A 12,274-nucleotide genomic window follows, 5' to 3' on the forward strand; every position below is an offset into this window, starting at 1 on the left:
TGGAGGAATGTCTGCTACTACTACGTCCATCAGCACATTTTTCATAGGAAGCTGATCCAAACTCACAACTAAGTCTTTGATAAGCCCTATGCACCTTACTCTGCTGGAGTCGAATGAATAGAGATCATGATATTGTTGGGTGATGTCTAGACCAAGCTTATCCATGATAGACTTGGGCATACGATTGTGAGATGCTCCTGAATTGAACATGGCATTGTGTAGCACAAAGTCATGTAATCGTAAACAGATGTAGAAGGGTGGCACCTCGCTCTCGGGAGACTCACCATTCGTTGCTGGCCCAAAAATCATTTCAGGCTGATCATCCTCCACATTTACCATATCGGATGTTGGGTCCAAGTTCAACATTTTGGAAATCTGTCCTCTATAGCTGCTGTTTTTCATAATTTCAGTCAAAGGGATGGATATTTTTAACTTAGAAATCTCATTCTCTAAGCTAAAAGTGAAAGTCTTTTCTACCTCTTTGATTGGAGCCTCTTTCTTTTCCTTTTCTTTTGATGTAGCTTGTTGCTATGATTATTCCACTGACTTTGATTTGCTGCTTTCCGGATCAGCTGTCTCCTTCCCTTTCCTTGGTGCAACTGCTGAATCATTCTTTGATGTTTCACCATCCTTCTTTTTCTGAATTTTTTTGACCGGTACATCTCTGTTCCTCAGTGAATATCACTGCTGTTGGGCGGATAGAGCATTCATATAGCCTCTTTGGTACTCATCTGATTCTTCCTCCAAAATAGTGTCACTAGCTAGAATAAAATCAGTGTCTTGTTGTGCAGCGGAATTCGCTGCACATTCTTCTTCTTCAGTGATGTATGTAGGCAGCTCATCTGGAGTAAAAAGATGGTTCTCTTCACCCATTTTGTTCCCTTCCTCATCTGATTCCTTTCCATGCACAAAATTCTGCTGCAAAGGCGTCTGTATGGGCTGCTGCACTACCTGCTCTTGGTTTCACTAATCTCTTTGTCTTATCCTATATTGCGGCTGCTGCTGCTGGCTACGAAAGTTAGGATTCCTAACTTGTGGCTCAGGCTTGTCAATTTTCACTCTTTCAAGAATCTGCTCCACCTTTTTGAGTAGCTGCTCCATTGGAGAAGATTCTTCTTTCACCATTGTTGTCTTCTCTGCTTTCGCCCTTGCTCTTTTGGACAGTAAGTTAGCTTCAACGTTGACTGCAATTTTCTGCATATCTTCCATTGTAGCCGGTTCTCTCTCTCTCAATTGGTATGCCATGTCAGCATCGAAACCATCTGGAAACTTCATCATTGCTAGTCCCACAGGTGGCTTTAGATGGTCTGGGATGTCATTGTAGACTGCATTAAATCTAACACAATAATCTTGGACCGACTCACCTGCATTCCTTTTGATTTGCTCATACTCGGCCAAAATTTGAAGGGGATTCTTTTTCACTTCCCACCTGTTCAAAAATTGTCTTTGTAGTTCAGCCATGGTAGGGATGCTTGCAGCTGTCAAACCTCTGAACCATTTTCTCGCATCATCTGTTAATGTTTGTACGAAGAGCCTCATTTCCACGTTCTCCGCATCGATCTCATGAAGTTCATAGAAGTTTGTCATTTTGTCAACATGTTTTTGAGCTGTAACACCGTTGGGAGTGCCATCAAAAAACGGAATTTTACTTTGATAATCATTTGGCATGTCATCTAGGACTTGAGGCAGAACAAGAGGAGCAAAACGGGCAGCCATTATTCTTGGTGGATTTGGCTTTGGAGGCGTTGGAGGATTATGCACAGTTTGTAAGGGGCTTGCACTTGGAGTTTGGGGCTATGTGGCAATATAGCTATTGATCAATCTATTAGCTCTTTCTGTCTCAAGGTCTACAAGAAATTATGGATCGGGGACAGTGTAATCAACAGCCTTTTCGGATTTAGATTCAAACAGTGATAACTCAAATCGTTCGTCAAACTCAAGCTCCTCAAGATACTCAAAAATGTCGGGACATGAAGGGGATTTGAATATGGGAGTGAAGGCGCTTTCTTGACGAAGGAGTTTTGGGATCAAATTGGGATTTTTGTAAATGTGAGGAGGATCTGGATCCAGATTCGCTCTGGTATATCGCCTTGAAGCCAGCGTGCTATTGAAAAGAATTACGGGACACAACCAACTTACTCAGCCTTTCCAATCCTAAGCCCATCATCCGGGAGCCTAGAATTCTTATGAAACAAGGGAATTTGATTTTCAACTAGCTTCCCCAGTATGGTCGCCACTATGTTAGCACCTAAATCCGCCTCAGGATGAAAGAAGGCGAAAATCAGGGTAACCACAAACCACGCTCAGTCTCGTAGCTAGCCCTACGAGAGCAGGAGAGGGCTCTCTCTGAGTCACACTCAATGAATTGATGAATGAAAAGGATTGAGATGGCTTTCTAACGAACAATTTATCTTAGGCTAGTAAGAAAAAATGAACATAAAGAGGGATTTTTATGAATGACTGTGTTTCTGGGATGATATGGGACCACTGGACCTCAGTGAACAGAGAACTTAACATAAAGGACCAGATTATTTCGTGAGACAAGGTAGGCGGAAAGCTTAGAAATTTAGTTTAAATTATGGCGGAATGGAGAGATTGATTAAGAAGGTGAAAAGGGCATAAGAGATGAATCCTTTTCAACAGAAGAATGAACACCAACATGAAATTTTCCTCTAGGTAGAGCAATAAAATTGAATTCTACCTAATCTCATTCGAAAAACTTCACCAGAAATGAATATGAAATGAAATATGGAACATAACAAGGTACATATGAAACATAAGGGACACACTTACTACACTCAAAACCACAGGAATCTCATGAAATAGAGCCGCTGCCTTTCATTAATTCTCTGTAAAAATATACAATGCAGAAACGAAATTTCTTTCCCACAGTCTCCCAGAAGTTACAAGCCAGCCAACCCTTTGCAAATAAAAATGTATAAAATATATAGAATGTGTGGAGAAGAGGTGGAACACCCAGGGGTTGGGAAGTTACTCAAATCATTTCGAAATGGAAATGGAGAGCCAACCATCAGCTACAGGTGCAACGCTCTCAAGCATGACATTTGGCGTGTGGTGACTCTTTGCATTCTTTACCACTTGGATAGATGCCCACCTGGAGAGAAAACTCTTTAAAAGCCACCTTTGGTGCCAAGAAAACCAAAGAGTGAATGACCGGGCCCACTTCGAGAAGTCGCGACCCGAAATTTCGCGAAACGGGAGCAAACTGGGCAAAATTTCCTCTATGCACCACGCGCTTTTCTCTGTGCGTCACGCTACTTTGGGGCCTGTTTTAAGGCACTTGTAGGTGTCCAAAATGTGCCCAAGTGGGCTTGTTGGAAAGCTTGACCTATCTACTCTCTAACCCCACTAGAATTTCTAAATTTTAAGCTCATTTTCCCATCAAAAACTTCATTCTCCCAATACGGCTTTCTGTGTGTTCAAAAAGTGGTAGAGAGGCCATTTTTCGGTGTTTTTTGGCCTTTAGGAGACCCAAAACTTATCAAACTTTCTTGCTCAGACACCAGTAGATGTATTTTTTGATGCTAAATCCAAATATGTAAGCTGTTCCTCGATCTGAGGTCTATAATTTTAGCGCCGTGCACCGTGGAGAAAATCCCTGTTTTTCGCCCAAAAAATTTCCTTGTGACCAAAATTTACCCAATTTTTTTGAGATTTGGGTTGGAAATTCTCTATGGGGTACCTTGCTGAACCAAGGAAGCCTTAGCCAAGATTCTGAGCCTATCTTTCTCTTTTTCCCTTTTTGCCCTTTTTGCAACTTTCCTCAGTTTTGCTTTCAAACTCTTTATTCGGGCTCTCAAACTCAAGTTCCATGCCCTGTAATGATGAGCCATGTGTCTCAGCAGTGTGTTGTCTTCATTGGCATTGTTCAACATGTTGTCCAGGTGCATGTTGACTCTCTTGAGAACAGACTCATGATCCTCCATAACCTGTTGTTCCAATGAAGTGAATTCAATCCCCCTCTGCTAGGTTGTTAGGCGATCCTCATGGATGTTCTACAGCTCCATGATCACATGCTGGTCTTCTAGCTATTTGTTCCTCTGATCTAAGTACCTGATGTTCCATTTGGCCATCTCCAACTTGAGGGTCAAGGAGTGAATCTCTTCCTCTTACTCCTGGAAGATCTCTTTCAGCTGTGCATTTTGTGGATGTGCATCTGTATCATCATCATCATGAATGAGAATGGATCTGGCCTCCTGTTTACCTGGTGGCACACCTGAAGGTCCCCCCTCATGCTTGGGCTTCTTGCCCTTGTCCTGTACCTGTACCTATACTGTCGATGTAGGAAGCGAGGCCCCTTCCACCCCGGGTGGAGATAACACTCGCTTTGCTACTGCAAACAAAGGCCTGGTGCCTTTTGGATAGCCTCTCTGATATGTGATGGAAAATGGCACCACAGTGGTCTCATGGCACTCATGCTGATGAGAAGGACCACCTATCTCATGTTTTGCCTCTGATACTCCCTGTGGGGCGCTGAAGAAATCACGGGAGATGAAGTCCTCCCAAGCAATGCCCTGCAATCCCAACTGATGGTCCACCAAAATCTGGATAAGAGCGAAGTGATATACACTATTGAGCTGCTGCCGAGGGGTCTTGTGCTGCATGAATTTTCTGATTCTCTCTATGTTCCCGCAGATGAAAAATGGGAGATTCATCATACGCACCCTGGTAAAGTGCATGAGCAATCTGATGTGATATGCATGAAGGCGAGAAAACCTCCCATCACAACTGAAGTATTTCATGATCAATCTCATGAGCGGATCATAATCATCTCTCAGAAATCTAAATGGGAAAACTCTAGTGAGCTGACTCAAACAACTGGCCTTGATGTAAGGCTCATAAAGTTCCCTCTCCACTTTCATCTTCTTGTGCCACTTTTCTCCAACATTTGGTATGCCTGTTGCCACTGAAATGGTTTCGGGTGTCAATGTGAAAGTGACCCCTGCCAAGATAGACTGTCCCCCATGTAGGTGAAGTGCAAAAATACGGGCCAACTCATGATGAATTTTGACATTTGCCACCCTCTGACAAAATTCGAAACATGCCAAGTGCTGGAAACAAGACATAGCGAGAGGGCATGCCTGCAATTCAGTGATGGTGTTTGGTTCATCCCTGACATGTCTGCCACTCCTAGGTCTCCGAGGAGCCTGTTCTCCAGAAGCTGTGTCACTATGAGTTTCCCCCTCATAGTCTGATGAAGTTCACAATGCCATTACTGCTGTTTGTACCCTGAATTTTGTGCTGTCCTCTGAATCCAATAGTCTTGGTAGATGCTCTGCAAATATGTCACCAAGGGGACAATAAAATAGGGAATATTAGGAGGGGAATGATGAAATAGGGATAGGGGTTTAAAGGGGAAATTTGTCAGGGATTTGGGGGTGTTTGGGGTGTGGTTTTGATGGGGTAGGGTTAAGGGACCTTTGAGCTATATGAGTAAAGGAGACAAAGGGATATGTTCACAATGTAGCTAGGGTAACCATTATGGGAAAAAGCTCCGGGGGAATTAGCTGATAGAGGTAGGATAGCAGCATATTTTGCAATCATGTCACTGTAGCAGAACCCTAGCTTTTGATTTCTTGGTGTCTTCCTTTGTTTATTTTCAAAAAGTTTTTTGCATTCGGTTCATAGCCTCAAAATCATGGTATTCTTCCCAACATTAATGCCAAGAGTGAAGGTAGTTTGGTCTACCTCTCAAGCATGATAGGCATTCATAAAAATTTAGGCAAACTGGTGCATTTTCAGGCTTATAAGTCTGTGCGCCGCGCGCACTGCCCAGTGCGCCGCGCCAGTGGCAAATTTAGACTGTGAACCGGCCCCAGTGCGCCGCGCAAGATGAGTGCGCCGCACCAGTATGTGTGTGCATCGTGCACTGTTAAAATCGCCCAAATTTGTTTGAAAAACAGGGGAGAGGGTTTAGGGTGGTTTTAGGGCATTTTCCTTAGGAATCATGATGGGAATGGAGGCGGGAACGAGGAGGAGTGAGGAGACAAGGGGAGGGGAGCAGACCTTGGTGGCATCATTGCAAATTTGCAACCCCAACTATCGTTGTTTTTTATGATTCTTTTCATGGTCAACCTTGTGCTTTTGGGGTACCATTTAAACGTCTTATGCATACCATATAAACGATAAAACTAATGGAGAAGAGTTGACAACGGGCCTACCTCTTGTTTTGTTAGCCTGCACAAAGATTCGTAATGTTTTGGCACTGTTTTGGGCTGCTGGACTGTGTGCGCCATGTGTTCTTCCCCGTGCGCCACACGCCTTATATGCACCGCGTGCTTACGAATTTAACATTGCGGGCTGGTTGCTAGTGTGCCGTGCACTGTGTGTGCGCCGCGCAACCTGGTGTATGCACCGCGCTTACCAAATCACCTCCCACTCACTCAAACACTCACCAATCTCACTCTTCCACCTTTTGCAATGTCTTTCCAAGTCTTCAATGGCACAATGGCTTTGCTTTGGGCTATCATATGTATTTATAGGCTTTAAAGAAATTGGTTTGAGTTTTCCTTCTATGAAAACCCACTTTATAATGTTTTTTTTTGTGCTTTTCTTTATTGACTTTAAAAACTCTGTCTTTCATTTTTCTTCAAAACTTTGGTTCTCTTGATGAAATTTTTGGCATTTATTTGCAGGGACTATATGATGGAGCATATGGCTTTGCAATCTCTAACTGCATCTGAAAATGTCAATTATTGATTTTTTGGAAAATTTTGTCATAGTTGACCTTGTTTGAATGTTCTTCAAAACATCGTTTTGAAGAAAAGTCGATGTCTCTTGCGGTGATGATGAAGCTTTCTGCACTGTAGGTGTATAAGATCTCCCTCTGGCCTGCATGACTTTGTTCTAGGCATGTTTTCCGAGACCAAACTGATGAATTTCTAGACCCAAACCATAAAAATGAATTTGCCCTGTAACAGGACCAGACCTTGACTATCATGACTTTGATTAATTTTTGGACCAAGACCTGAACCAGCAGAGGCCAGACATGAGGGGAAATGAGTATCATGACTTTCTCCATCAGATCATGACATGTCCCTAGTGAAATGCAACTGAGTGAATGAAACGGGAGACCTAAAATTGAAATGCACAAAGAGCTTTGATCTCTGACGGAGGGCTGACTAGACCGACTCTAACACTCTCATCAACTTCAATTCTCTATCATAGTTTCAGTATTTTTCAAATTTTCTTTGCCCCATTTTTAGTATTTAGTCAGCATGCATTAGATCCTTCATTCTAGCTTGTAGGACATCATCATTCAAAGAAAATTTAACTTGAGGTAAAACATGTATAAATATCTTTAATTTACTAATAATTTGGATAATATGATGCATAACCACTATTCAACCACTTCACACTCCACTACACATTATCATCACTTATAATGTATTATCACAATTACCTAGAAAACTTTCCATTTTCAATCGACCATTTGTGATAAAATCTATAATTTGATCATAAGACCAAGCAATGAAACAATAGTTTTTGGTATACAAGTACAATTAAAGAAACATTCATAGTGTCTTCTCCGTGATCATTGTAAAACATTCCTAAATATTTTGAATGTTCTAAATAAGAGGATGAAGTCATTATTTCATATATAATTAAAGAACCAGGGTAGACATTGGTTTTAAATCAAAAGAAAAATACATAGTATAAGAAAGCCAAGTCCATATTCTTGCTACCATATAATCCATTATCCTTCATGATGCCCATCTCTTGCTTGTCATCCATTTTCATAACAATTTTTTTCTCTATTTTAAAGGAAATAAAGTTGACATATATTTGTCATGGTAACATGATAAATTATGTGTAAAGAGTGTTGCTCCACAAGAACCAATGCCAACACAAAGATAATGTCATAGGAGTCTATAAACATAGTATACGATAAAGTTCTTCACCTTGTTGCACGAGGACATGTAAATCCTTGGGTTTAGGGGAGTTCTTAGGCCCTAGTTTTGCCATATTTTTCATTACATAAATAAATTCATCATTACACACTTTTCCTGCATTTTTCCAAAAATATACCATAAACCTCCATTATGTACTGTCATTCACGATTATGCATCCTACGTGTTTAATGCATAATTTTTTCATGTATTTAGTGATTAAAAATATAACTATATCATGCTTTTGTCTATGATGGTTGTAATTGATGTTGATGGATTTAGACTATGGTTGGCATCCACATGAGTGGAAATAAACATGGTTTAGAAGTCCAAGAACTCATTTCGGTATCAACTATATATTTCTGGTTGTTGATATACCTCCATGAATCCAATGCTAGAATTTCCACATGGGCTCTGAAGAAGATAGGTTCAAGATCATTGCTATTAATAAACATTTTTGGATCAAAATTTATAGTTGGTTTCCTCTTGTATGCAGGACATTTGCAAAGAATAGACTATTCAACTACCAGATCGATCCAAATTGTTGTGAGGATCCATTGTTGGTCATAATAGTTTCTTTGTTTGTATATATGATCCAAGGAAATGGGGCATGATTTGTCTACCTCATCCATGATAATAAAATATTGATGCACTTAATAATTTTTTTGAAGTTTGAGCCACGGTGTGCCCATTTATAAATGTAATTATTGTAAGAAGAGACCATCATCACATGGATAAAAGGTCTACTATTGTATTATTAGTCCCTACCATTTGGCAATGGAATGGGACTATAGTAATCGGAAACAAGGTGGTTACTATTAATTGAGTTGTTTATTAGGGTAGGTTAATCTGGTATAATCAAACTTTTCAGGAATATATTCATCTATCGTCTTATTTAGCCTCTTCCCGAGGCAGAGGCATAAAACCATATACTATATTTATAAATTTGCTTGCATTTTGATGCTAAGGTAAAGTCTGGTAAATTAATGCTAACATTAGTTTAATGTTAGTTTTCATGCATTTAATGTTTAAATATATATGATCTTGTGAATTAGAGATATATATCTCATTCTGTGAGTAAACCATACAAGTACTCACATACAAGTCGCATGAGTAAACAAGTGGCATGTGAGTGAACAAGTGGCGATTGAAGCCAACACATGCAGAGGTCGGTCTTTAGCAGGCTTTTTATTATCAAACCTGCCTAGAATGCTTCACAATTATATTTCTGGACTGCTTCACAATTCTTCCTCGATTGCTTCGGCTGTTTCAGAATTCTTGCCCGACTGCTTCACAAGTCAGTCGACTATTTCAGAATTCTTCCCCGACTGCTTCACAATTCTTCCTCGACTGCTTCGACTGTTTCAGAATTCTTGCCCGACTGCTTCAACTGTTTTAGAATTATCTACTTCACAATTCTTCTTTCGCTTGTTTCACAATTTCACAATTATCTGCTTTATGCACAATATAGTAGCAAGATTCCTGTGAAATTACTGTCAGAATCTGAAAGAGTACAAAATTTGAAAGAGTAAGAGACTATTTGAGAGAAATCACTAGTCGGACAGAACAAGTCAAGAAATCACTAGTGGGACAAATCAAGAAATCACTAGTGGGACAAGTCAAGCATTCACCTATCGCCTCTATTAATTATTGGTTTTCTAGGTTCATTATTTTTTTATTTTTTTCTATATGCACCTATGCCCAACCTCTATTAATTAATGGTTTTCTAGGTTCATAAAATAAAAATAGTTCTTCTTATCCAAAAAATATTTTTATTTTTATTTTTTGTTGTATGCACCTGTGCCCAACAACTATTAATCATTGGTTTTCCACGTTCATAAAATAAACCTTTATTAATTACTGGTTTTCTAGGTTCATAAAATAAAAGCAGTTTTTCTTATCCAAGAAAATAAAAAACTGTAATTTAAATTCAGTGTTCTGCTATTTTTCAAGTCGTGAGATTCAGGTTTCAATAAACTGATTGATTTTATACTCAGTGAAACATGAAGGGACTGCAAAACAAAATTGTAAAACTAAAGCTACTAACCCCATTGAATTCTCTCTGTAATAGTGATGGTTGAAGCCTCCTCATTCTTGGATCTCTGAGCTGCAGCTTAATGCAAAAATGTAGAGAAGAAATATGGACACAAAAATAATGAACAACATGCTCACTGCAACCCCAAGACAATCATGCTCAAATTAATGGCAGAGCTTGTCATCTCTTCTCGTAACTTGTACGCCCTCGATATTTCAGCCCCTCATCCACCAAGGATCGAGTCATGGTAGCAATAGTTCTAATTCTATGTTGTTCCCTGTTCCAATTCAGCTCAGCTGAAGCATCATCCGTTGATTGAGTTCTAGCTTCACTACCAGGAGCAGAGCAAGTCAATATAGAGTTTGTTCTATATGACCTTGAAGGACACACCACGGCAGGAGGCGGAGACTCATTTCCGGATCTCCCCCATCCATCCTTTGCTGCATGACCAGAGAAGTGAATGTCGTGCCCACTGAATAGGATGATGAGTGAATACTCTGGGATAGTTGGTGTAGCTGATCCATTACTAAAATCCCTAGATCTTACCTGATGAAAGTCAGGCTCCTTTGTAATCGGCACGCCCAACTCAGACATGCAGGCCTGTATTCTATCATCGCTTCCATACAAACCAGGATACCTCTGAATACACTTATCTTGCATAGTCTCCAATGCCTTTTCCAGAGGATAGCTAATGGAAAATCCACCTCCCCCCTAAGCCATACTATAAGAAAAGAAAATATTCTGCAAATGAGACTCTGATAAACTGCCAATGCAGTAAGGTTTCGTGTGATCATACTTGGACAGAACCCTCACCAGATTATCAGCAATAAAGACAGTATCATCATCCCCCATGACAAACCAATGTACATCAGGAAGACCCATTCTGAAAGTCTCAGACACAATGCGGGAAATTCTAATGGCAGATCTGTGTCCCTGCTTGTTGGTGTACTTAAAATGGGAGGTATTAGCTGATATTCTCCATGGGGGCAGGGAAGAATTGTCACCCTTGCCAGTTTTCACAGGCTTCTCTAACCAAATAAACCCCCTCATCTCCTTCGGCCTCCACCACAACTTTATGTATTCTTTTCTCTTGTCCCATAACCTAGCAGAGGTGGCAATCCCAAACACTATGTGCTTCAAGTCGGTTCCTATAGAATCAGGAATAGCTTGAAGCGCTTGCCTATGAATACCAGCCTCATCGACATTGACAACCTTTGTAGTATTCTCCATGGCTAAAACTTCCACACTGTTACTAGTACTAGTACTAGAACTGTAGCATTTGTGCTTGCTCAAGAAAGAAGAATTAGTGCACCAGTAGAAAAAGCTGAAGTATTTGCCTGGTGCAGAAATGACTGTGCCATGTTTTGCTGCCTGGGACAAGGAGTGAGTGGCAGCCTAGTGGTGACAAAAGTGGAGGAAGGAGTTCAAGTGAGGTTGTCACCACATAGAAAAAAAATACAAATCTCATGCTTCTCTCACTAGGTGGTTGTCTTCGTCCGAGGCATGAAGACAAGTTTCATTTAGTCTCTCACCACGTTTACTTGCCATAACAGTTGCAAACATTAGGTGCTTAAACTTTCATCCTGAAACTTTAATGCCCAGAACAGATATCGGCATTCGCATAAACTTGATTTTTTTGCTTAAACTTTGGTCCTGAAACTTTAATGCCCAGAACAGCTGTGGGCATTCGCATAAACTTGATTTTTTTGCTCATTATTTTATGAACGAACAATTTAGTATAGGCAATTATATTTCCATATAAATGACGTAGAGCTTACTTAGTATTCATTGCCTAAATCATTAGGCCAGTCCGCTACAACACCAAATGTAAGACGAAGAAGTACGGTTTGGAACTTAGAGCTCCACTAACCAAAGAACGAAACTAGAAGAATATTTTTGGGAAATGTTACAGTATTTTTCATATTTTAGGTTAAATGGGGTTGGCATTAAATTAAAATAAAATAAATAGTTGGGAATAGGACAGGGTCAATGAGGATAAACACAGCATAAATGGGTGAAAAAACTGTTGCTGTCTCCCCCACTTTTTTCTCTACGTAATCCGTTAATGGTCCTCGCTGAGCTATCTAGCTTTTTTGTTACCAGATGAGAGGGATTGAGCCATGCTTGTTGACTTATGAGCATATCAAGCCATCATGATAAGACACTTTGGATCGAGTCAGATTCAATCGATCCATAGCCATAGCTAGCAGCACCAAAAGCATATGTAGTAGAGATAACAACATATCCAGAGTCATAGCCTACAGTAGCAGTCGTTGCTTCAGTCGTTTCTGATCTTTCTCTTTTTACTTCAGTAGAACTACAATGGGCT

General features: G+C 40.3%; 1 pseudogene; it reads right to left on the bottom strand.

Moving 5' to 3' along the window:
- Window positions 1-10,125: 10,125 nt before the first annotated feature.
- LOC149151845 (uncharacterized) lies at window positions 10,126-11,175 on the bottom strand (annotated as a pseudogene).
- Between the last annotated feature and the right edge of the window lie 1,099 nt (window positions 11,176-12,274).

This window comes from Pinus tabuliformis, chromosome 9 (assembly GCF_031772625.1).
Source record: "Pinus tabuliformis cultivar Carrire ecotype Pingquan chromosome 9, CPIR1, whole genome shotgun sequence".
Taxonomy (NCBI): Eukaryota; Viridiplantae; Streptophyta; class Pinopsida; order Pinales; family Pinaceae; genus Pinus; species Pinus tabuliformis.